This window comes from Thalassophryne amazonica, chromosome 3 (assembly GCF_902500255.1).
Source record: "Thalassophryne amazonica chromosome 3, fThaAma1.1, whole genome shotgun sequence".
NCBI lineage: Eukaryota > Metazoa > Chordata > Actinopteri > Batrachoidiformes > Batrachoididae > Thalassophryne > Thalassophryne amazonica.
This window is the reverse complement of record NC_047105.1, coordinates 128,839,192-128,863,681: the sequence shown is the minus strand read 5'-3', so window position 1 is coordinate 128,863,681 and position 24,490 is coordinate 128,839,192. Positions and strand designations below refer to the sequence as shown.

Genomic DNA, 24,490 nt, shown 5'->3' with positions numbered 1-24,490 from the left:
AATTTCACTTTTCACAGGGATGGCAGTGAAACCAAACTTGGTGAGATCTGCCTCCTCCAGCTGCTGAAGCTGCTCTCCCTGCTGACTTATCCACAGCTTATCTTCTTCTTTAATGTCCTCCTGGTCAACACTCAGATTCCATTCCTGGTGTTCAGGGAGAATTTCTTCTTTCATCATCAACAACAACGGCTACATGTCTGTAAAGAAACAAATTAACAATAAATGTTACAACAACACTCATTTAAAAAAGTAGCAGAGTGGTGAGTTTGACTTGACAACACTAAGTTATTGCACTGATGAAAAATGAAAATGTACAACCCCAATTCCAATGAAGTTGGAACGTTGTGTAAAATGTAAATAAAAGCATAATACAATGATTTGCAAATTCTCTTCAACCTATATTCAATTGAACACACCACAAGACAAGATATTTAATGTTCAAACTGATAAACATTATTGTTTTTGTGCAAATATTTCCTCATTTTGAAATGGATGCCTGCAAAACCTTTCAAAAATGCTGGGACAGTGGTATGTTTACTACCGTGTTACATCACCTTCCTTCTAACAACACTCAATATGTGTTTGGGAACTGAGGACACTAATTGCTGAAGCGTTGTAGGTGGAATTCTTTCCCATTCTTGCCTGATGTACGGCTTCAGCTGTTCAGCAGTCCGGGGTCTCCGCTGTCTCCATCCCTGAAAAAGACATTGCCTGGATGGCAGCATGTGTTGCTTCAAAACCTGGATGTACCTTTCAGCATTGATGGTGCCATCACAGATGTGTAAGTTGCCCATGCCATGGGCACTAACACACCCCCATACCATCACAGATCCTGGCTTTTGAACTTTGCACTGGTAACAATCTGGTCTTTTTCCTCTTTTGTCTGGAGGACAGGATGTCCATGATTTCCAAAAACAATTTGAAATGTGGACTCATCAGACCACAGCACACTTTTCCACTTTGCATCTGTCCATTTCAGATGACCTTGGGCCCAGAGAAGGCGGCAGTGTTTCTGGATGTTGTTGATATTTGGCTTTCGCTTTGTATGGTAGAGTTTTAACTTGCACTTGTAGCAACGAACTGTGTTAACTGACAATGGTTTTCTGAAGTGTTCCTGAGCCCACGCGGTAAGATCCTTTACACAATGATGTTGGTTTTTAATGCAGTGCCGCCTAAGGGATCGAAGGTCACGGACATTCAATGTTGGTTTTTGGCCTTGCCGCTTATGTGTATAAAGTTCTCCAGATTCTCTGAATCTTTTGATTATATTATGGACTGTAGATGATGGAATGCGTGCATTCCTTGCAATTAAACGTTGAGAAACACTGTTCTTAAACTGTTGGACTATTTTTTCACACAGCTGTTCACAAAGTGGTGATCCTTGCCTCATCTTTGCTTGTGAACAGATGAGCCTTTTGGGGATGCTCCTTTTATACCCAATCATAAAACTCACTTGTTTCCAATTAATAACCTGTTCGCCTGTGGAATGTTCCAAACAGGTGGTGTTTGAGCATTGGTGATGTATGCAGGCATCCATTTCAAAATGAGGAAATATCTGCACAAAAACAATAAAGTTTCAGTTTGAACATTAAAAATCTTGTCTTTGTGGTGTATTCAATTGAATATAGGTTGAAGAGGATTTGCAAATCATTGTATTCTGTTTTATTTACATTTTACACAACGTCCCAACTTCACTGGAATTGGGGTTCTACATCAGGAGCATCTGTTTAAAATGTCACACATACTTGAACTGGACACCAACATAATGTCAAAATTCATGAAATACGACATCAACACATCTATAGTGACATTACAATTCATTAAAAAATATATAAGCCAACTATTTTAATTAATATTTTATAATGTTGCTGATCTCAAACACAATGTGAATGGACTTCATTTCTACAGCACTTTTTACCATCTGATAAACATACTCAAAGAGCTTGACATTGATGTCTCACATGCACCTCATCACACTCATGAAGCGGGAGTAATTTGGTGTTTAACAATCTTTGTGATTTTCAAATCTGACAGGAAAACATCTGACAGGGAGCCTCTGATGTGAAACCCGTGGCTTTAAACTCTGGATCCTGGTCTGCAACTGTGGAGACTGCTGTGAGGGGGTGCACAAAAGAAAATTTATGATGGTGTTCATCAAATATATTTAAAAAAACAAAAAAGTCACCACTGTTTAGTTTGAATGGGAGATTCAAGAGTGGAAAAAAAAAAATGAATTATTGTCATCTTAGACAGAGAAACCCTGTCAAGACTACCTTCCCCACAATTCTTATGGATGGAGATGGAACCCTTTTTAAAAGCCCAGCAACTCCAACAAGACGCTCTCTTACTTTTTACTCTTGTTCTTAAGTTTGTTTTCACGTTTGTACTTTATACTTTCACTTTAAGGATTTTGCATACCAATAACCAAATTTCTTAAGGGCCCCGTCACAGCAGAGCACGAATCCCATGCGAATCCCATGAATTAGCAAAACAAACAAAAGTTGAGCTGCATTCGTACAGGACAGACAATTAAGGCAGTCCAAAGGCAGTTGAACAGCCGTGTGCGAATTAAGGATGTGACCGAACCGATCCAGTATCAGCTTCCAATACCAATGTAATTCAAGTATCGGAAAATACAGATACAACCCACGATGTTTTCCCATACCAGAGAGGAGCCACTGTGAAACCTCTCAACTGTTGCTGTATGCTCTCTCCTTTGTTTGCTGCTGAGCATGAGGAGGGAAGGGGGTAGGTTTCTGAAGTCGAGCTGTTTGAGAGAGCTATCTTCCGCAGTCTTCTAAGCCTCGGTTAACGGCAAATCTCCACCCGGCTCTCTGATTCAAATTGTCTGCCACCGAGCATGGATTTTCCAAAAAAATTAACTCAATTGTTGCTGAAAATGTGTGCTGAAAAGTTAGCCGCTTCAGTGTCCCGAGGCTGTGAGACGCTATGAAATGGCATCTCAGAGCACAGCTGAAACAGTCGGAACTGAACAGAGATTCTGTTCGCTGAAAGGGAAAAAAATCTCCATCAAAATCCTTCAGTATCAATCCAGAGCAGGGGTGCCCAAGTTTGGTCCTCAAGATCTACCTTCCTGACACTCTTAGTTGTCTCCCTGTTCCAACACACCTGAATCCAATGAAAGACTCGTTAGCAGGCTTTTAATGACCCTTTCATTGGATTCAGGTGTGTTGGAGCAGGGAGACAACTAATGCCGCGTTCACACCGGGCGCGATCAGACGCTACAAATTCGCGTGGGTCGTCAGGCGACGGACGCACCTCCTTCGCCCGGTGTGTCATTATTTGCTGCAGGAGCTGTCTCTAGATGACGGCCGCTTTCAGTGGTCCTTCCTACTCTGCGGGAACCAGTTTGAGGATCAACTGTCCCGTTCACGCGCGCACATGTAAACAATAAAAAAAAAAAAGAAACTCCGCTGCTTGCTGCAGCTGGCTCTTCCCCCAAAAAACTCTGTCGTAATTGTGTTTAGAAACCAGTCACCATTTGTTTTATTATACATCTCTGTAGTTAATAAAATATTCTCTACAGATGATTCGCTCGCGCACACGTAAAAGAAAAGAAAAGGAAAAAGCTCCGCTGCTGCAAGCAGGGCTGCTGCTAGCTCCTAAAACTCTGTCATAATTGTGTTTTGAAACCAGTCACCATTTGTTTTATTATACATCTGTGTAGTTAATTAATAAAATATTCTCTACAGACGATTCGCTCGCGCGCACGTAAAAAAAAGAAAGAAAAAAGAAACTCTGCTGTTTGCTGCTGGCTGCTCCTCGCTCTTTTCCCCAAAAAACTCTGTCATAATTGTGTTTAGAAGCCAGTCACCACTTGCTTTATTATACAGCTGTGTAGTTAATAAGTAAAATAATCTCCAGGACGATTTGCACGCGCACGTAAAATAAAAATAAACTCGGCTCCACGCTGCCGTGGTGCTGCTGCTCGCTCCAAAAACTCTGTCATAATTGTGAAATAAAGGACAAAAGAGACATATAAGTCCTGCTCACAGGCTGCTACCAGATACAGGACATGTTCACATCTTCAGTCAAACTCCAGACATCTCCACGTCACTACATATTCAGTCCCTGATTGGTCATTGCGGCGCGACGAGATGAAAAAGTTCAGATTTTTGAACTTGGGGAGGAGGGCAACGCGACGCAATATCGCGCCACAAACGCGCAAAATGCTCAAAATCGCTTCACTTGTGTCGCTTCACTCGCCTCCATCGCGTCGCGCTGTGTGGTTTGGCGCCAAAACGCGTCCTTACATAGGGATTACATGGCAACCTGTGGCTGCAGTCGCTCGCGTCGTGCCCGGTGTGAACGCGGCATAAGAGCAACGGTGTAATGGTACATGTATTTGTACTGAACCAGTGGCGGCTGGCCCATAGGGGGCGCTCGGGCGCTGCCCTCCTAGATGTGGAGGGGAAAAGTCATAATATATATATATATTTAAAAAGTATTATCAATGTCAGTTTTACTTAATAGTATGTGCCTACATGTAATATGAATGATTAAAACAACACTTCCTCCAACTGACTCTCATTCAACAGTGCATTTCCACCGACAGAAGCAGAGAACGTATCATTCCTCGTCTTGGGCGGTCATTCAAAGCGCCCTTGAAGTGCAGCGAAATAACCTATTGTATGTAGTTGCTAGGGAAAATTAATAAATATTTGGCAAATCAACATTGCCAAAATTAATGGCTTTGGGGCGCCGGAATTTTAGCCCTTGCTACAAAAATGCGGGAACGTTAGATTGCTACAGTCAGTGATATACGTGACATTGCAGCTGCTGCTGCCAGTCAGTCAAGCAGGAAGAGATGATGGTGACGACGACGTTTGGGTTATATTTATTTATTTATTTTTATTTTGTCTCCGTGTGTTTTGCTGGAGTAAGTTGAAGAACTCTTCAGAGGTTTAAAACGGGACAAAACTAATCAAATCAATGACACCAAAGTTTCGCAGGGATCCTTTTAGAGGCGCATGGAGGTGCACACATCAGATCTTTCTCGTGGTTTAATGACAATTGCACATCCCGGTTGGAGGAGAGACGTTTGTCTGACTCGTTATAAACCGTGTCAGGCTTCATTCACACTGTCAGCGCGCACACATCACGGAGGCTGCTGATCTGCGCTCTTTACTGCGGGGTGGAAAGGAGCGCATCCACCTCTGCCAGCTGCGGACTGACTCCTCTGGATCCACTTCAGCTCAGGTGAGCTGACGAGCTGCTCGGATTTATTCCCGAATGTTGCTCCTGGTATGGAAACGAGGATGAAAATTTAAGATAAAACGAATGAGTGATGTTTTTTTGTTTGTTTTAGGGGGTCAAAGCTGTGATCTTTATTGGGACAGCAGACCAGTTATAATGGTAATAGGGGAGGCCGGGGCTGTTTGTAACAGTGTTCAAAGCTGTAGCCATGCTGGTATTTTGATTTCACTTTACACGTTATGAGGATCAGTTCACAGACGTGAAATATTCTTTGGAGTATTCCACACTCTAAAACAAATTATTTGCTAAGTTTAAAAACAAAACAAAACAAAACCCTAAAATAGCAATTTGCATGTTTTTTAAAGAAATTCTAACTAAATTCTAACTCAGCTACTCAGTACACACAAGACACTTATAGTAAGACAAACCCAAGTTTAGCAACGCATTTAATTAAGTGGTTTTGTGGGAGCCATCAGGGGAGGCTTCCATCCCATTAGGAGAATGCTAACTAGAGCACAATAGGCGCTAATTAGAACTATTGTTTAGTCATTAGCCTATAGCAGTCGGCCTCTCAGTAGGAGGGGTCTGGTTAGGTTAAAAAACTCCAGCTTTTGTTGGCTTCTGGTTTATTCTTCTCTACAAGAGTCAAGACAGAAGTCAGACTACCAGAGCAAGAATTTTAGCTGAGGAAGCTTCTGTGATTTGAAGTGAAACGTCCTCACGTCAAGCAACCCAGTCCAGTTGAAGATTCAAGCTTCTCTACTATGGTTTTGTATACTTAATTTGCTTTGTCCTCTACACTGTTAATTAATTTTAACCAATTTAATTTAAAGGTTTTGGTGTTATTAGGTAGTCAAGTTATTTAAGTTTTTCAAGCTTCTTTAGTTTGCCTCCATTCCACTCAGTAATGTTCATGCAAAATATTACCTTAATTTTCTCTCGCGCTCTCTCTCTCTCTCACTCTCACACACGCTCTCTCTCTCACACACACACACACACACACACGCTCTCTCTCTCACACACACACACACACACACACACACACACACACACACACACACACACACACACACACACACACACACACACACACACACACACACACACACACACACACACACACACACACACACACACACACACACACACACACACATTTTCTCTCTCTCTCTTGGAAGGTGGTGTGAACATTGTAGTATGTACATAATGTTCTTTTGTCAATTGAAGAATTTTTCCATATTTTGAAAGAGTGTAAATTTGGTGATATTTTCTATTTTGTTAAGGGGGTATCATTGTGAACCCCAAGATCTGTTTGCCTGAAGATAATGGCAGTGCAGTACAGTTTGGTGTACTATATGTGTAATTGGTGTCAAATGGTGAAATGTTCTTTGCTCAAGAACTTGAGTGTTGTATTTGATACTGTTCCTTTCCAAAGTAGAAATGGGGCCTAATATAGCTGTAAATGGTTACCTTTATTTGTAAAACTGCTGATTTTGAGAAGGACATGAAATGATTATTGTGGAAATGTAGTAATTTTCCGACTGTTCACTTGAATGCCTGTACTGGACAAGTCAAGGGAATCTATTGGCACAGCAGCCCCATCAAGACTGTTTTTCACCAGCCGCCACTATACTGAACCATTTCGGTATGGGCCGTTCGGTTCGGTACAGGGCTGTGCACGGGTGAGTTTGCGTTGCGTGTGTTGACATTCAGTGTTGCCAACTTATCAACTTTCTCGCTAAATCTGGTGACTTTCCAAACCCTCTTGACTACTTATTTTCTCAAAAGCGACTAACAACAAATCAAAATACTTTTCCTGGCGTTACCAGAGACTTTTCTGATGTTTGGTGACTGAAAGTTAAAGTATCTGTTGTCACCAAGTGGCAGCGGGTCTCCCCTTCCTCCGCTGCCTGCAGCAGCCTGAAAGCGCTGAGCGGAGGAATATCTACAATCCTCCTCACTCTGACTTGCTCAGCCTACTGACTTCGACTGCTGCGCTGTGATTAAATAGTCCCCAGACTTTGAGAAGCCCTGGCCTTGAGAAGTTATTTTATTTTATTAGACCCCATTCCTACCAGACTGCTCAAGGAAGCCCTACCATTATTTAATGCTTCGATCTTAAATATGATCAATCTATCTTTATTAGTTGGCTATGTACCACAGGCTTTTAAGGTGGCAGTAATTAAACCATTACTTAAAAAGCCATCACTTGACCCAGCTATCTTAGCTAATTATAGGCCAATCTCCAACCTTCCTTTTCTCTCAGAAATTCTTGAAAGGGTAGTTGTAAAACAGCTAACTGATCATCTGCAGAGGAATGGTCTATCTGAAGAGTTTCAGTCAGGTTTTAGAATTCATCATAGTACAAAAACAGCATTAGTGAAGGTTACAAATGATCTTCTTATGGCCTCAGACAGTGCACTCATCTCTGTGCTTGTTCTGTTAGACCTCAGTGCTGCTTTTGATACTGTTGACCATAAAATTTTATTACAGAGATTAGAGCATGCCATAGGTCAGTGATTCTCAACCGGGGTGCCGCGGCACCCTAGGGTGCCGTGATCGATCGTCAGGGGTGCCGTGGGTATTTTTCATATTCGCGATTACCATGAATTATTTATTTTATCCATAAAGCATAAAACGACTCAGCCTCGCGTGCTGCAGCCTCCCTCTCGTCTTAAGGCGGGACAATAACAAGGAGGCTGACGGCCGATTAAAACAGTGCCGTCTCCTTCAAAAGCCGTCTAAAATGCGGAGCTGTCGGTGTGTGTCAGTGCCTGTGTGTGCGCGCGCGCGGAGTTAACAAGCTGCAGACTGCAAGGGAGGGGGTGGGTGAGGGAGGGGGTGGGTGAGGGAGATTCCTGAATGCAGGCGCGACACGTTCAGTGCGCAGCGAGCGCGGAGCAGAGAGAGGATTTTAACCCAAGTGAACGTTAACAAAACGGAAACATGAAGTTGCCTTTACTTCTCTCTGAACTTTCTCTAAAGGTGTGATTCTGCCGTTACCGTCCTGTTCACACCATGTGCGCGTCATATGCTGAATTTATGAGATCATGAGATGAAATAAATGGTCAAATATCTTTAAAAACATATTTAAAAAATGAGAATATATGAATGAACTGAGCCACAAAAAAAAAAACAATGTTCAGATGCAGAGATCACAAAAAGCAGGTGAGAACTCTGAACTTTAACAGCTGTTATTTTCCAAAGGTATTTATTTGTTCAATATTTAGCTTAATGCAGTGTTTAAGCACAAAACGTGACTGATGAGGAGAAACAATTTCAGAAATGCAACAGAAACAACCACAAATCAGAAAAAGTTGGGACTGTATGTAAAATGAAGATAAAAATAAAAATGTTGCACCATTCCCAGTTTCTCCACTCACAGAAACCACACGTTCTTCCAGAGTTGTGTAATTATACTACAATAGTAGAATATAAAGAAGGGAAAAAAAAGAAAAAAAATAGACAATATATTCGTCAATCGCAATTATTTGTCTGACAATTAATCGTCTCCAGAAATTCGTAATCGTGACAGCCCTACTTGAGATCAGAGCACAAAATGCTTGAGGATTTTCGAAATGCGGTGTTTTCTGTATCGATTTTCTATTGCGATAATTGGGTTCTGCGCAAAACCAGAGGTAATAGCATTATAATATTATTTTGGTTGGTGGTGTGCCGCAGGATTTTGTAAATACAAAAAGGGTGCCGCGGCTCAAAAAAGGTTGAAAATCACTGCCATAGGTATTAAAGGCACTGCGCTGCGGTGGTTTGAATCATATTTATCTAATAGATTACAATTTGTTCATGATGCACTGAGTGTTTCTTTCTCTTTTTGCTCTGTATGCACCACTCTGCATTTAATCATTAGTGATTGATCTCTGCTCCCCTCCACAGCATGTCTTTTTCCTGGTTCTCTCCCTCAGCCCCAACCAGTCCCAGCAGAAGACTGCCCCTCCCTGAGCCTGGTTCTGCTGGAGGTTTCTTCCTGTTAAAAGGGAGTTTTTCCTTCCCACTGTCGCCAAGTGCTTGCTCACAGGGGGTCGTTTTGACCGTTGGGGTTTTTATGTAATTATTGTATGGCCTTGCCTTACAATATAAAGCGCCCTGGGGCAACTGTTTGTTGTGATTTGGCGCTATATAAATAAAATTGATTGATTTTAATAAGTGATGGCTACTTTTAATGGCAAAATAAATATGCAAACCATGAATCAAGTGTATTTGTGGTTCTAAATACTTTAAGGTGGTTTTACTCACTTTTTTGCCTCAGTTTTTTTTCAAATCTTTATTTAAAAAGATATATTAATGAACATTAAATGAACAGTTAATAGAAAGAGATAGAAAATAAAATAAATTGTACAAAAGTAAAGGGATTCTTTAACATTAATTCTCTTTTTTAAAAAATCCTTTACAGAGTGTGACAGTTTTGGACAAGTTAATTTTTCTGACATAAAATATGAAGGTTGAGTAAAATTGAGCAGGGCTTCATGCTGGAACTGTTGTGCTGCTCTTTACTTGTGGAAAGGTTTTGTTAAAGAATGTTTACTACAACCCCTGGCAATAATTATGGAATCCCCAGCCTCGGAGGATGTTCATTCAGTTGTTTAATTTTGTAGAAAAAAAGCAGATCACAGACATGACACAAAACTAAAGTCATTTCAAATGGCAACTTTCTGGCTTTAAGAAACACTATAAGAAATCAGGAAAAAAAAAATTGAGGCAGTCAGTAACGGTTACTTTTTTAGACCAAGCAGAGGGAAAAAAAATATGGAATCACTCAATTCTGAGGAATAAATTATGGAATCACCCTGTAAATTTTCATCCCCAAAACTAACACCTGCATCAAATCATATCTGCTCGTTAGTCTGCATCTAAAAAGGAGTGATCACACCTTGGAGAGCTGTTGCACCAAGTGGACTGACATGAATCATGGCTTGAACACGAGAGATGTCAACTGAAACAAAGGAGAAGATTATTAAACTCTTAAAAAAGGGTCAATCATCACGCAATGTTGCAAAAGATGTCGGTTGTTCACAGTCAGCTGTGTCTAAACTCTGGACCAAATACAAACATGGGAAGGTTGTTAAAGGCAAACATACTGGTAGACCAAGGAAGACATCAAAGCTTCAAGACAGAAAACTTAAAGCAATGTCTCAAAAATCGAAAATGCACAACAAAACAAATGAGGAACGAATGGGAGGAAACTGGAGTCAACGTCTGTGACCGAACTGTAAGAAACCGCCTAAAGGAAATGGGATTTACATACAGAAAAGCTAAACGAAAGCCATCATTAATACCTAAACAGAAAAAAACAAGGTTACAATGGGCTAAGGAAAAGCAATCTTAGACTGTGGATGACTGGATGAAAGTCATATTCAGTGATGAATCTCGAATCTGCATTGGGCAAGGTGATGATGCTGGAACTTTTGTTTGGTGCCGTTCCAATGAGATTTATAAAGATGACTGCCTGAAGAGAACATGTAAATTTCCAGTCATTGATGATATGGGGCTGCATGTCAGGTAAAGGCACTGGGGAGATGGCTGTCATTACATCATCAATAAATGCACAAGTTTACGTTGATATTTTGGACACTTTTCTTATCCCATCAATTGAAAGGATGTTTGGGGATGACGAAATCATTTTTCAAGATGATAATGCATCTTGCCATAGAGCAAAAACTGTGAAAACATTCCTTGCAAAAAGACACATAGGGTCAATGTCATGGCCTGCAAATAGTCCGGCTCTCAATCCAATTGAAAATCTTTGGTGGAAGTTGAAGAAAATGGTCCATGATAAGGCTCCAACCTGCAAAGTTGATCTGGCAACAGCAATCAGAGAAAGTTGGAGCCAGATTGATGAAGAGTACTGTTTGTCACTCATTAAGTCCATGCCTCAGAGACTGCAAGCTGTTATAAAAGCCAGAGGTGGTGCAACAAAATACTAGTGATGTGTTGGAGCATTCTTTTGTTTTTCATGATTCCATAATTTTTTCCTCAGAATTGAGTGATTCCATATTTTTTTCCCTCTGCTTGGTCTAAAAAAGTAACCGTTACTGACTGCCACAATTGTTTTTCCTGATTTCTTATAGTGGTTCTTAAAGCCAGAAAGTTGCCATTTGAAATGACTTTAGTTTTGTGTCATGTCTGTGATCTGTTTTTTTTTCTATAAAATTAAACAACTGAATGAACATCCTCCAAGGCCGGTGATTCCACAATTTTTGCCAGGGGTTGTAGGAATGTATTTTTTTTATAATATTTTATACATTTGTCATTTATTTGAGAACATTTTATTTAACTTATTACCAGACAGCACTTTGCAATTATTTTATTTTCCTGTTTGTATAATGTTACAATAAATTGTTAGTTTAAACAAGAAAATTTAGGTTTTGCATTTTGTTCCCATACTGTACCGAAAATGAACCAAACCGTGACCTCAGAACCGGGGTACGTACCGAACAATGATTTTTGTGTATCGTTACACCCCTAACTAAGAGTGTCAGGAAGGTAGATCTCGAGGACCAAACTTGGGCACCCCTGATCCAGAGTTTCTCGCATGAGCATGGCTGGTGATACATTTAGAAATTTACGGTTTATTTTACAATTCAAAGGCTTTGTGTTTCCAAAAAGTGGTGCCGCAGAAAAAAAAAAAATCGATTCACGTCCGAATCGCGATTCTTATTTATTACAATTCTGAATTGATCCAAAATGTCCAAGAATCGATTTTTAAAAAGCATTTTTTAAACATTTTCTTGCTTACTCGCTGCGTGTACTGTTTGTCAGGCAACGGCTTCCATACTACAGCGTCTCCGCAAGGGGAGGGTCCGGCGTGCTTTAAACATTCGTGAACTGCAGCTTAGCACGGTGGACGAAGAGCTAATTCAGTCAGCACCGTCTTTGCTGAAGGCAATTGTTTGGGCGCATTTTGGATTTTATTATTTGCTGCGTAAGAAGGAGCTTGACATGACTTATGCAGTGTGCAAAATCTGCAAAATGAAAGTCAAGTACTTTGGAAACACTTCAAATCCACAAGCCCACATGCTACGCTATCACCCAGAGCTAAAAGAGGGGAGCAGAAGTCTCTGCCGACTACTGACCAGCGCTTTGCTAAACTGCCAGCCAACTCTGAACAAGCAAAGCAGATAAGTAAATTTACATCTAGAATCACTTGATTAACCTTGTAAAGCTGCATTTTCTTAAACATAAACATTTTTAAGTAATATCACTATTTCTCAGAGCTCTTTGAATCGAAAATCGATTCTGAATCGAATGGTCACCCCAAGAATCGGAATCGAATTGAATCGTGAATTGTTGTACGATTCACATATATACTTACTTACAAAACCGGAAACAGTTTGTCAAACTCAGGGACTGCTGTTCTTCATATCTGGACATCATTTGTGGGCCAAAATTATTTATTTTGTACATCAATGATTTATGCAAAGTTTTGGATTTATTTAAAGCAGTTCTTTTTGCAGATGATACAAATCTGTTTTGTTCAAGAGGAAATTTGCAACAATTATCTGATTTAGGAAGTGAAAGAGATGAGTTAAAGAGATGGTTTGATATTAATAAATTATCACTAAATTTGTCTAAAACTAAAACAATGTTATTAGAAAATTATAAAAAAAAGACATACAAATTCTGTTAAATATACAAGGGGTAAACATAGAACATGTCAAAGAGAATAAGTTTTTAGGTGTGATTATTGATGAAAGAATTAATTGGAAAGCTCATATTCAACATATTCAAAAGAAAGTATCAAAATGTATTGCAGTATTAAACAACGCAAAGCATGTTCTCAATTACAAAGCACTACATACTCTGTATTGTTCATTGGTTGCACCCCACCTGACTGACTGTGCTGAAGTTTTGGGAAACAATTATAAAACTACATTGCAACCATTATTAATTCTTCAAAAAACAAAAAAAGAGCATTAAGAACAATTCACAATGCAGGTTATCAAGACCACACCAACCCACTGTTGATTAAATCTACAGTATAAGATTAAAACTCCACAATATGATTGCATTTAAGACTGTTCAATTAATATATAAAGTGAAAAATAAGAATTTTTCATTGAGAGAGACAGAAAATATAATCTCAGGGGCTTGTGTCATTTTAAAATTGCTGGCGCTCGGACGACCAGGAAAGGTTTCTGTGTCTCCATTTGTGGCCCTAAAATATGCAATAAACTGACGGAGGAATTCAAACGATGTCCAAATATTAATCAGTTTAATTATCATTATAAAGAAATGATGTTCTCTACATATGTGTCTGATGAAGAAAGATGAGTTTTGTGCTCTATGTGTTGCTATATTGTAAATGTAAATTGTTCAGTAGAATTTGGATTGTGTCCTTTAAGCTGAAGTGATTAAAGAGGTTGAAAAAGGGAGTGGGAACAAAAAAGTTTTTTTTTACTTCCTCCCACTCCTTTTTGAACTAGATTAAACTGGATGTATAATCCAGAAATGTAAATTGTCACAGTATTGAGCTGTATATTTTGTGAATGATGTAGGCTTATGGCAGATTGTATTTTTAAGTTGTGTGCAAATTATCTTATCTTTTCTTTGTTGTGTATGTTCTGTGGTCCGAATAAACCATTCATTCATTCAAGGAGAGAGAGACAGACAGAGAAAGAGGGAGGAGTCAGAGGACTAAATTTTGAACTTTTCCTCTTAACACTTGCTTTGACAATGTAAACATATGTTTCCCATATCAATAAAGCTCAAATGAAATTGAAAATTGAGGAGAGAGACAGAAACAGACAGACAAAGGGAGACAGAGGACTTAAAATTTTACTCAACACTTGTTTTGACAATGTAAACATATACAAAAATCTATAAAAAATAAATAAATAAAAGTACTTAATTCTTTCACCAAACATCAAATCTAGGCTTTCATCTTAGATAAACATTCTGGAAAAGTGTACCGGAACTTTCAGATATTCTTTTTAAGAAAACCCTCATATAAAATCAACAATACGAGGTCTGTTAGAAAAGTATCGGACCTTTTTATTTTTTGCAAAAACCTGATATTTGAATCACGTGTGCTTGCATGAGCAAACCTTGAACCTTTGTGCGCATGCGTGAACTTTTTCACGCCTGTCGATTGCATCATTTTCTGGTAAGCAGCCTTTGTGTGAGGTGTGTGTCGTGAGCTTGGCGTTTTTTCATTCCAAGGAAAAAGACGGAACGACTGGAGCAGCGCCGCATCAAATTTTGCCAAAAACTGGGCGACAGCCAGGTGGAAACCATTTGGATGATTCAGACGGCTTTCGGTGACGATCCCATGGGCATCACACAGATTAAGGAGTGGTACAACCGGTTTAAAGACGTCCGCACAACGGTGGAGAGCGAGCCACGCTCCGGTCGGCCATCAACATGCTGAAACGACCAGATCATTTCCAAAGTGAACGCTGTGGTGATGCGGGATCGTCGTGTGACTGTCCGAGAAATTGCGGAAGAGGTGGACATCTGCACTTCTTTGGCACATTCCACTGTGACAGAAGATTTGGCCATGAAAAGAGTGGCGGTGAAAATCATGCCAATGGCTTCGGCACGAAGCTGCCAACGGTGGAGCAAAAGCGCCTTGGTGTTGAAGTCTCACAGGACATGCTATGACATGCACACTTCTTCCACAATTCTCGGATAGTCACACGAGTGAAAAGTCACCGAAAGCCATCTGAATCATCCGAATGGTTTCCACCTGGCTGTCGCCCAGTTTCTGGCAAAATTTGATGCAGCGCTGCTCCAGTCGTTCCGTCTTTTTCCTTGGAATGAAAAACGCAGAGTGCACGACACACACCTCACACAAAGGCTGCTTACCAGAAAATGATGCAATCAACAGGCGTGAAAAAGTTCCCGCATGCACACGAAGGTTCAAGGTTTGCTCATGCAAGCACATGTGATTCAAATCCATCAGGTTTTTGAAAAAAAAATAAAAAGGGCCAATACTTTTCTAATAGACCTTGTAATATTAAAACAAACAGAGCCCTGGTATTGGAATAGTATCGTATCGGAACTGAAAAATGTGGATTGGTGCATCTCACTCTCACACACACACACACACACACACACACACACACACACACACACACACACACACACACACACACACACACACACACACACACACACACACACACACGTGGGCGTGGCAGGCGTGTGCTGTGGTTCGCACAACTGAGAACCTGCCGTGTCCCACTGCTGGATGTCAATGACATCATACCCATTAACTGAATACATGACACTTCCTGGATTGGAGATTCCCCCCCACCACCACCACCACCCTTGACCTCCTCACTGCCTCTCTCTCCCTGTCTGGCTTGGTCGATCCCTCTCTGGAAACCATTAATCCATTTAATCACTTTGGGTGGTAGAGTCCCTCTCAAACAAGCTGCAGTGGTCCCAAATGACAATGCACACTGGAGGCAAAGCGGACCAATTGGTCTGTGACACTGGTCCTTCCGTGGCTCCAGTTTTTGTTTTAAACAGCCACACTCACTCACAGCTGCAAGGTGAAAAGATAAGATTATGGAGGTTGTTACAAAACAGAGGTAAAAGGAGAAAAAAAAATGTCAAAGCAAGTTGGGAGAGCAGAGTCTACAGGTCAGCACCGCGGACAGGTCCCCCTCCTTTTCCTAACACACATACACACACGGAGCGGCTCGCACTTATATGTGACGTCACAAAATGTGCGCGCCATTTCCATGTGCATGTGTTGCACACAATATGTACTGCGCGTGTGATAGCACATCCGTGGTATTTTGTTGTGAACCTGCAGCAGGGTGGTCAAACTGTTCCAAATGCTTTATGGAAAATGGAGGCAATATTAATAAAATAGGAGTCGGCTGAATGGTGGAGGGAAAAAGAATCGCTGAAAATCTAATGAGAAGTTTGAAGTTTAGCAGAGGATTTTCTGAGTGTAGCATTATGGATAATTTACAAGGAGTTTTCCAGAGTTCCTCACATACAGCGTAGCTGATGATACAATTAGAAATTTACAGTTTATTTTACTGTTGAAAGGCTTCGTGTTTCCAAGAAGTTCCAAATTTGCTCTTACCACGAAAACAGCAAGCAAGAGAGAGGGCTTAATTTTTAACTTTAATTTTTTTACTCTAAGACTTGCTTTGACAATGGAAATGTATGTTTCAACTGAAATCGAATTGAGAGAGAGACAGAGGGAGAGAGAGGACTTAATTTAAAATTTTTTACTCTATAACACTTGCACTGACAATGTAAACATGTTTCCCATGTCAATAAAGTTCCATTGAAATTGAAAATTGAGAAGGAGAGAGAGACGGAGAGAGAGACAGAGAGAGAGGGACAGACGGAGGGAGAGCACTATGTTTTCTGTTTTAAGTCTATAAAAATAACACTATAAAAAATTTTTTAAAAAGTGCTTAATTTTTTCACGAAAACATCAAATCTAGGCTTGCATCTTAGATGCACCTTCTGGCAAATTGAAGCTGAACTTTCAGGTCTCTTTTTTAAGAAAATCCTCCTCTAAACACTTCATGAAGCTGTATAACTGGGAATACAAAATATTATAATATTAAAGCAATAATAATAATAATAATGCAAACAGAGCTCTGGTACTGGAACAGTATCTGTATCTGCAGATATCCAAATTCAGGTATCGGGATTGGATCAGAAGTGAAAAAAATGCGGATTGGTGCATCCCTACTTACAACCACATGTTCTAAAGTACAGTAATACAAACAAAGCTGAGTGAACAAACCTGTTCTGTAGAAGAGATTTGGCAGATTAAAAACAGCATCCAGCCCTTTACATCTTTTGTTCTCTTCTTTTAAATGACACTTTTCTTCTTCCTGGTTTGTGATCATTCCATCAGCAGGTGTTTGCTGTAGTTTCAACATGTCCCTCAGCTGCTGGACTTCAGACATGTTTGCAGAAAGACTTTAAAACACACAAAAGAAAGAGAGAGTCAACGACCAAGTGGAGGGAAGACTAAAAACAGGTCAATTTAATCATCTGCTGCTGCTCTGCTGCCCAGGCTGACCAATCACAAGTGCGAGACAACACCGAAATGTCCCTGTGGTGGGAAAGACATCCTAAAGCAGGAGACACCAACCCTGATCCCAGAGATCACCAGACATGCACGTTTTCCTTACGTACCTGCTGCAACCAGCTGATTAGAAAGAGAGAGGTGATATGAATGGCCATAAGATGTTTCTTTAAATTAAACTGAGATAGTGAAAAGATAAAATAAAGTGTTCTTAACTTACATGTCAGTGATCAGAAAGAAAAGAGGACAAGTAGACATGGTCCCCATTTTGTGGAAAGGTTTTGGGACAATTTAATTTACAATGGGACATTTGCCAAATATTGTGACAAATTTATAACTTTAATTTTAATATAAATCTTTGTCTTTTTAGTTTTAATTTACACATACTTCATATGTTTCCTTGCCACAATGATCAAACTTGCAGCCTTGTTGAGTGAATTTAATTTTCCAGGTTTGTTGAACACTCGGTTTGGGCCATATGACAAATATATCTGTAAATTAAAGCATTATTAACCTACTGCGAGGTCTGTATGGAGAAATATCAGACTGAGGTGTAGGTACGGGCCGGGTGCAAGCGAGGTCCATGCGAAAAACACCGAATGTGTGTGTGTATATATATATATATATATATATATATATATATATATATATATATATATATATATATAAAAACACACGAACACCCGAATATGAAAGCTGCCGACAGCTCGTAGACAGAGCTCATAGTCAGAGCGGAAGAGAAGCCATTCGCTTCACCTCCGAGCCGTGAGCAGCAGAAGTTAAGTTCACCTCCACAAAAAACAAACAAACAACAAAAAAAAACAGGATTCACCTCGTCTGCTCACTTCAGAGCTCTGAAGCCGAGCGAGCAGTGGCTCTCCTCAACTCACCTCTGAGCTGATGGCCGGTGTCCCGACAGAACACCAGAACAGAGCAGGAACTTGCTAACAGATGGTCAAGGTCGAGCTGGTAAGCTTTCACTGTGTGTTTTTCCGATGTTGTTTAGATATTTATAGAGTATGTTCACATCCAAATTGGTTTTTGTAATTGTGTTTTTAGCTTCCTAGTTTGTAAAGAAAATAGTGTTCGGACTGATTATGAGAAAATATCCGACCGTTAATCAGCCAATCAGAGCGCACGTAGTATCGCATCCATATAATAAAATAATGTAGTCCCCTCATGTTGATCAATTTTGATTTTTACTGTGACACATAATTACACTGAAGCCTGAAGAAAATATCAGATTGAAAAATCTGATTCAAATAATTTTTCATGTTGTAGTAAATACACTCCCAAAGCATTTTGTAATTTAACAATGACTTGGTACCAGTGTCACAGATGAGAAAAAAAAAAAACAAAAAAAAAAAACACTCTGAAGCTCTGATCTTGTGCCAAACATCAGGGGGACTCCCCCTGATATAAATCTGGCAGAGATAGATGAACATGCAGTACAGGACACTGAACAGCACAGTAAAATTCAGGAGCAGAAAAACAGCCGAAGCTCACAGAAAAATCCTACAGCAATAAAATGCAACAGCCAATCACATCTATTGCTCACACCGAGCAATGACAAAGACAACTGATGATGTCATGTAACCTAGCGGTGGGCGATGTACCCTCAAAATTAGCCATTAGACTCTTTAACTCCTCCCTCTGACACTCATTAACATAACAGTTGTCTCCTCCCTGTCTCAATGTCATCTCATCACTCTGGAGTTGCCCAGGGGGTGAGGCGCCGGGCAGGTATGGGGATACTCACGAGTCCCCGGCTGAGCTCACCTACGTTGGAGTTTACTCCAGTAGACGAGAGGTTCGCCTCCCTGCGTCTTAGGGGGTTAGGGGGGAAAAGTCTGACTGTTGTTTGTGCATGCGCAGCAAACAGCATTTTGGAGTATTCGGTCTTCTTGGAGTCCCTGAATGGAGTCCTATATGGGGCTCCAGTGGGGGACTCCGTTGTTCTGCTGGGGGACTTCAACACACATGTGGGCAATGACAGAGATACGTGGAGAGGTGTGATTGGGAGGAACAGCCTCCCTGATCTAAACCCGAATGGTCGTTTGTTATTGGACTTCTGTGCTAGTCATGGACTGTCCATAACAAACACCATGTTTGAACATAAGGATGCTCATAAGTGTACATGGTACCAGAGCACCCTAGGCTGAGGATCAATGATCAATTTTGTGATCGTATCATCTGATTTGAGGCCGCATGTTCTGGACACTCGGGTGACGAGAGGGGCAGAGCTGTCAACTGATCACCATCTGGTGGTGAGTTGCATCAGAGGGTGGGGGAGGACTTTGGACAGACCTGGTAAGCCCAAATGGATAGTGCGGGTGAACTGGGAACATCTGAAGGAACCTACTGTCTGACAGCTCTTCAACTCACACCTCCGGCAGAGCTTCTCAAGCATCCCTGTGGCGGTTGGGGGCATTGAACGAGAATGGGCAATGTTCAAAGCTTCCATTGCTGAAGCTGCAGCGGGGAGCTGTGGCCTGACGGTCTTAGGTTCCTCAAGTGGCGGCAACCCTCAAACACAGTGGTGGACACCGGTGGTCAGGGAAGCCATCCGACTGAAGGAGGTGTCCTTCCAGGATATATTATCTCAGAGGACTTCAGCGGCAGTTGCAAGGTACCAACAGGCCCGAAGGGCAGCAGCCTCTGCTGTGGAGGAGGCAAAGCAGCGGGTGTGGGAGCAGTTCGGAGCAACCATGGAGAAGGACTTTCGGTCGGCACCAAGGTGCTTCTGGTGGACCGTGAGCGTAAAACGGGGAACCATCCAAGCTGTCTACAGTAAGGATGGGACTCTGTTGACCTCAACTGAGGATGTAATCCGGTGCTGGAAGGAACACTTTGAGGAACTCCTACATCAGACCGGAGCACCCTCTATAGTAGGGGCAGAGCTGGAAGCTGATGGAGGATTTTCATCCATTTCCCTGGTGGAAGTCACTGAGGTAGTCAAACAACTCCACAGTGGCAAAGCCCCGGGGGTTGATGAGATCCGTCCAGGGTTCCCAGTTTGGTGGGCTCAGGGTCTCATCACTGCTTTTTTGCAGATGATGTGGTCCTGTTGGCTTCATCGACCGGTGACCTCCAGCACTCACTAGATCGGTTCGCAGCCGAGTGTGAAGCAGCTGGGATGAGGATCAGCACCTCTAAATCTGAGGCCATAGATCTCAGCAGGAAACCGATGGATTGCCTACTCTGGGTAGGGAATACGGCCTTGCTCCAAGTGAAGGACTTCAAGTACCTCGGGGTCTTGTTCACAAGTGAGGGGACGATGGAGCGCAAGATTGGCCGGAGAATCGGTGCAGCAGGGGCGGTATCGCATTCGCTCTACCGTACTGTTGTGATGAAAACGGAGCTGACCCAAAAGGCGAAGCTCTCAATCTACTGGTCAATACTCGTTCCTACTCTCACCTATGGTCATGAGTGTTGGGTCTTGACCGAAAGAACTCAATCACGAGTACAAGCAGCCAAAATGGGCTTCCTCAGGAGGGTGGCTGGTGTCTCCCTTAGAGATAGGGTGAGAAGTTCAGTCAACCGTGGGGAGCTTGGAGTAGAGTCGTTGCTCCTTCACATTGAAAGGAGCCAGCTGAGGTGGTTCAGGCATCTGGTAAGGATGCCTCCTGGGCGCCTCCCAAGGGAGGTGTTCTACGCACGTCCATATGGGAAGAGACCCCAAGGAAGACCCAGGACTAGGTGGAGAGATTATATCTCCACAATGAACTGAGAACGCCTCAGGATCCCCCAGTCAGAGGTGATCAATGTGACACGGGAAAAGGAAGTCTGGGGTCCTCTGCTGGAGCTGTTGCCCTGCGACTCAAACCCGGAAAAGCAGATGAAGATGAGTGAGTGATGAGTGGTTATTTTTTTGGTAGTGGATATTTTGCCAGATACGGCAAGCACACACCAAGCGATATTTAACCAGATCTCCTCGCTGACTGGTTAGTTCAAATGACATCATCGTAGAAGGTATTACAACATGGCGGCACCCTCGGCATTTAATGCTGGTGCTCATTTTTCATTCTTAAATGCCATTTTGGGTGCCATAAAGTTGTTTGAATTGGAACAGAAAATCACCTACTGGCGGAAGGATTCTCGGACGCTAAAAGCAGCTCAAAAACGTGGCATAGCTGTACCCGAAATTATTTCCACCATGTGGCGAAAATTATGTCCACCGGCGCATTTTGCCACACAGTGGAAATAATTTCGGACACAGTGGAAATAATTTTTGCAGTCTTGGTAATTTTCTGTGTAGGACGGGGATGATAAACAACTTCTTTTTTTTAAATTTGGCCTTAAGTGGCCTCATTTTGTGTAGCTAACATGATAACATTCAAAATGCCATGGTAAACAAAAATAAGCCCCACGTCGGCATGTGTGTTTATCCTGTTTTTCCTCTGTCAGTGTCATGTCTGCAAAACCTTCGATCAAGCCACCCCTGAAAATAGTGAAGGGTAAAATATGCCAATTTTCAATAATGAAAATCACCAATGTCAAGCTACTATCATAAATGTGAAATAAGGAGATCTTAAACTCCGATCACCTTTAAGTTCTCGCCCGACTGCGGCCGTTCCATTCCGTTGTGAATAAATTTAGATGGCCGGCAAAACAGCACAACCTGCCATTTTGCCTGTGCCACGTACGGCAAAATATCGTCCAGTTCAACTTTGCCGAGGGCGCCGCCATATTGAAATAAAGTCTACGATGATGTCATTTGAACTAGCCAATCAGTGAGGAGATCCGGTCAAATATCACTAGATGCGTGTTTGCCGTATCTGGCAAAATATCCACTGCCTATGTTTTATTATAGGGCGGCGTGGGGGTTAGTGTGCTTGCTTCCAAACCAGGAGGTAGTCGACTCAAGACCACACGTGCTCATTCTCCATGTCATGTGGAATTGTATCAGGAAGGGAATCCAGTGTAAAACTTGTGCCAAATCAACATGCAGATAGATACACATCAGATGCGCTGTGGTGCCCCTGAGCAAAAACAGAGAAGCTGAAAGAACTTACGATGGTTATTTTTCTTATCCAGTCTCCTGCTGTTCATTTTGACTTGCAACTCTTTATCTGTGCAGTTGGAACATCAGCAGTTTCCTTCAGGATAAATTAAGTCTTCTGATTCTAACTTGTGATTTGATTGAAACCGTGGTGTTGTGCTCAAAGTTCAGCGGTTTGGAGTCATGACGTTGATATACGAGCTTCAGATCTCCATTTTTGTGTGTATAAAATGTGAAAAAAACTGTAATCAATAGTATCGACTGATCGGCTTCATTGGCCCATGAGCAAGCTGAACTGTCCTTCATTTATCACCAATCAATCAATTTTTTTTTATATAGCGCCAAATCACAACAAACAGTTGCCCCAAGGCGCCTTATATTGTAAGGCAAGGCCATACAATAATTATGTAAAACCCCAACGGTCAAAACGACCCCCTGTGAGCAAGCACTTGGCTACAGTGGGAAGGAAAAACTCCCTTTTAACAGGAAGAAACCTCCAGCAGAACCAGGCTCAGGGAGGGGCAGTCTTCTGCTGGGACTGGTTGGGGCTGAGGGAGAGAACCAGGAAAAAGACATGCTGTGGAGGGGAGCAGAGATCGATCACTAATGATTAAATGCAGAGTGGTGCATACAGAGCAAAAAGAGAAAGAAACAGTGCATCATGGGAACCCCCCAGCAGTCTACATCTATAGCAGCATAACTAAGGGATGGTTCAGGGTCACCTGATCCAGCCCTAACTATAAGCTTTAGCAAAAAGGAAAGTTTTAAGCCTAATCTTAAAAGTAGAGAGGGTGTCTGTCTCCCTGATCTGAATTGGGAGCAGGTTCCACAGGAGAGGAGCCTGAAAGCTGAAGGCTCTGCCTCCCATTCTACTCTTACAAACCCTAGGAACTACAAGTAAGCCTGCAGTCTGAGAGCGAAGCACTCTATTGGGGTGATATGGTACTACGAGGTCCCTAAGACAAGATGGGACCTGATTATTCAAAACCTTATAAGTAAGAAGAAGAATTTTAAATTCTATTCTAGAATTAACAGGAAGCCAATGAAGAGAGGCCAATATGGGTGAGATATGCTCTCTCCTTCTAGTCCCCGTTAGTACTCTAGCTGCAGCATTTTGAATTAACTGAAGGCTTTTTAGGGAACTTTTAGGACAACCTGATAATAATGAATTACAATAGTCCAGCCTAGAGGAAATAAATGCATGAATTAGTTTTTCAGCATCACTCTGAGACAAGACCTTTCTAATTTTAGAGATATTGCGTAAATGCAAAAAAGCAGTCCTACATATTTGTTTAATATGCGCTTTGAATGACATCATCAGTTTGTCTTATTTATTTCTGCTGATATTTGATGTTTACTCTATAATAAGAATGATGTTAGCTGTTAGTTTGTGTTGGAGTTCTAAGAACTCCAACACAAACTAACAGCTATCATTTGGATGTGGTGGAGTTGGTCTGAAATAAAGTTTAGTGGACAACCTGCTCTGGATCAGCGAACTTCAGGCTTGAAAACAGCATCCAGCACGTTGACTAGTTTCTTCTCTTCTTATATCCACTCGTTTCTTCTTGCTGCTCTGTGATGTTTGTTTCCCGACATTAGCAGCAGTTAGCCGCTGTTTCAACAACCTTCTCAGCTGTTCCACCTTTTCGCGCTAACTTCGTCTTTTCTTCTTTTTATTTCGGTTTACTGTCGACCTTTGTGCTTCTGGAGCTCTTCAAAAAACATATTCGAGGATCACAGAATGAAGTTTGATCTGTTCAGAGAAGCGTTTTCAGCGTCCCCAGCTAATTAGCTTTAGCCTCGGACGACAACAGAACACAGCTTCTTCGTTGGATATTTGTGACGTTTGGCAAACCAGGTTTTAGGTGCATTATCGCCACCTATTGGACTAGATTATGGAGATGTTGTCGACGTCAACATGATAAATAGGAAGTGGCCTCTGTGTGTTCGTGTATCCGGAGCATCAAACTGAAATCCAGAAAGAACAGACTTTCGTCCTTTGGCAGACTTGTGCATTTTTTCCATGAGGATTCAAGTCATGAAAAGAGAAAGGTGATTGGAACAATATTTTTTGAGAAATCAGTAATTTTTGAAAACGACTGTTTATGTCGCACTTCCACAATAAGAGCATGTATTTCAAAATAAAAACCTTTGAGGTTGGCGCAGACCTGACAGATTTCATCAGTCTGTCCATCCTTGACCATCCCAGACAGCAGATTCAGATCTGGACATTTTCTTTCTGAACG

General features: G+C 41.5%; 2 long non-coding RNA genes across 3 annotated transcripts; both read right to left on the bottom strand.

The window, feature by feature from the left end:
* Window positions 1-149: 149 nt before the first annotated feature.
* Window positions 150-23,784, bottom strand: LOC117507578. Of its 2 annotated transcripts, XR_004559763.1 has the most exons (4): window positions 23,723-23,784; window positions 17,006-17,133; window positions 3,431-3,434; window positions 2,332-2,343 (listed from the first exon to the last, which is right to left on the bottom strand). It is a non-coding gene; the product is annotated as an uncharacterized LOC117507578 (long non-coding RNA). The 2 variants fall into 2 exon arrangements; XR_004559764.1 differs by lacking the exons at window positions 2,332-2,343; window positions 3,431-3,434 and adding an exon at window positions 150-197.
* LOC117507596 lies at window positions 11,596-14,052 on the bottom strand. Its single transcript, XR_004559781.1, has 3 exons — window positions 14,041-14,052; window positions 12,438-12,442; window positions 11,596-11,701 (listed from the first exon to the last, which is right to left on the bottom strand). It is a non-coding gene; the product is annotated as an uncharacterized LOC117507596 (long non-coding RNA).
* Window positions 23,785-24,490: the final 706 nt, after the last annotated feature.